Genomic DNA, 2,945 nt, shown 5'->3' on the forward strand with positions numbered 1-2,945 from the left:
GATAGATAGAGTGAGATGATAGATAGAGTGAGATAACACATAAAGTCAAAAGCCCTCTATTATCGAAAAAACGAGATGGACATTTTCTCTGGTCGACGACGTTGACGACGACGGATCTTAAAAATAAAACGTGAAAATTCACAGATCCGGACTTTGCGTCGCGATATCTCCGCTCGTAGGGCACGTAGAAAAAAAATGAAAGCACTTTTATCATACAATTTAAGTATTTCCTGTCGATTGAGCGTATGTAGAACTTGATCGGTTCAGCCGTTACTGAGATCTGATAATCTCGACCCCGAAAAATTCTCCGTTTCGCGTAAAGGAGGCACGGCAGTGTCGCACGCTTTAGTGACCCTCTAATAAGAGTCTGGACACATGAAGTCCGCCATTATTCGTCGAAATTGTACGAGAGAGAAAAAATCATGCTATCTCATTCTAGTGGTGCTGTAAGTTGTAGCTGATTGTAGCTCTACAAACTTCATAGTTTCTGTTTCTGTTTCGTCTTGCCTCATACGTCGTATCATTTTTAAGACCAGGATCATTAACATTCAAAGAAGAAGAAGAATCATTATGATTAATATTATTATATTATTATATTATATTATTATATTATTATATTATAATTATATTATTATTATATTATTATTATTTATTATTATTAATTATTATTATTATTATTATTATTAATATTATTATATTATTATGATTAATATTATTATTTATATTATTTTTATTATGCGTTAAAGGAATATATGTTTACATTTTTGTTATATATGTTAAATATAATAATTACAAAAACATTTTTATTAAATATAAATACTGTATATCTAATATACATAAATAATATGAAATATGCATGAAATATTTTTTTCTGCATAAATATACTACTTTATTTATTCCCTATTGGTGCTACCTAAGTATTTTTTGTTAAGAATTTTAAAGCATTAATTGTATTATTTGTATTTAAATTTAATTTTTATTAAAGTTTCTTAATCTTGTAATATTTTTATAAATTTTATATATTCTTAATATATTAATTTTTATATTTTCAATATATTTATAATACTTACTTAATTGTTGTTTTTATTTTATGAAAGACATATTGCAACGTTTTTTTTACATAAAAGTTTTTATAGAAAATATTTAATAATGTTAATATAAGTTAAATAATAATAAAAGTAAAAATTGTAATTGATTCTACTTTAATTTTTACGAATTTATTAATTTTTACAATTTATAAATTTAAAGAAATTTGCGGGAATGGATGATAAATGTCGGACCAATCACAAACCGGGGAGAAGGTGGCCAGACTCTTATTAGAGGGTCACTAGCGCGCTTGGCTTAGCGCCGAGACACTACCGTGTCTCCAGATCCAAATTTTTTAGTCTATATCGCGAAAAAAATTTTATCACTACTACTACTGAAGGTTGATTGTTTACATAGAAATTTCTTACAATATTCTTCTACAATCTTAGATAAATTGAAAAAGATAACATTCTTTTTAATCTAAGATGAAGATAGTCTATGTATTCTAGTAGAGTATATAGGGCGGTTCTTACTCACTATGTGTTAGTGCGTGTATGTATATGGGGTATATGTGTGTGTGTGTGTGAGGGGGCAGGGAGAGGGAAGTGCACACGGATACAGAGCCGCCACCAGGCGGCGCTGGTGTCACGCCGGGCCCTAGAAGGAAGGGGGGGGGGGTAGTACGTCACCAGGAACACGTTTAGTGAAGCGTTTGGCTAGAGGCGATCGAGGCATTAATCCGCTCGATGAGACGTGTCGCGAACACGACATAGCTTACTCGCGTAACAAAGATCTCACGAAACGACACGTAGCTGACAACATACTCGCAGAGGAGGCGCGGAAATGCATTACCGCGAAAGATTCGACTCTCGGAGAGCAAGCTGCTGCTATAGCTGTCTGGGCGGCTATGAAAGCCAAGACGAAAATCGGTATGGACTTGAAAACGAAGAAAAAGAAGTCGACGAAAAAGCGAATACTTCCGGTAGCAAAACGCGGTGGTATCTTACCTATATTACCGCTGCTGGGAGTCGTCGGCTCGTTGGTCGGCGGCGCGGTAGAAGTCGCGAAGGCTATAAACGATAGTAAAGCCGCACAACGTCAACTGGAAAAATTGAAACGTCATAATCGCGTCATGGAAGGTCATGGAGTTTATCTCGTCTCGTACAAGCGTGGTCGCGGATTCTCAAGGAAAAAAATAAAAAAGATTGGAAAAAAAAACGTCAAACAATTGCCAAAAATGCCAAAGGGTGTAACTACCAATGTACAACTACAACAACTAGCGAAACGTATATACCATATATAACTAACGATGCGTATTCTATGTATATTTTAGAGGTATTTTTATGCGTACTACGTTACCAACAAAGGGAGTGTATCGAAACGAGAGCGGTATCGTAAATTTGGATAATGCCGAGAGTAGAGTATATAGAGCGGTTCTAAGCCAAATTTGAGCCTTTTTCCATAAGCACTTGATTTATGAACCCAAATTTGAACCTTTTTTCCGTAAGCATTTAATTTTTGAACTAGGTTTACCAACCCATAAGCACTTGATTTATGAACCCAAATTTGAACCTTTTTTCCGTAAGCACTTAATTTTTGAACTGGGTTTACCAACATAAAATTACTAGGTGAAGGGTATGACGTCACAGGGAGGAGAGGGGGTATGACGTCGAGAGGTATGACGTCACGGGAGGGAGAGGGTGACACCGCAGAGGGATGATGGGGAGGAAAATGATGTCACAGGGTGCTAACGTCGCGGGAAAATTCGCGCGGAGAAAAAAATTGCGGTGTCGCCGCGGGGTCAATAGCCGCCAGGCGCGGGGCCCTCCGAACGCGGTAATCTAACGCGCGCGGTCCTCCCCAGCCGCGAGGTCTGTCGGGCGCGGTCCGGCCCCCACCGCAGCCGCCATCGCGCGCGC

Source organism: Cyphomyrmex costatus, unplaced genomic scaffold (assembly GCF_001594065.2).
Source record: "Cyphomyrmex costatus isolate MS0001 unplaced genomic scaffold, Ccosl1.0 scaffold67, whole genome shotgun sequence".
In the NCBI taxonomy this organism is placed as follows: domain Eukaryota; kingdom Metazoa; phylum Arthropoda; class Insecta; order Hymenoptera; family Formicidae; genus Cyphomyrmex; species Cyphomyrmex costatus.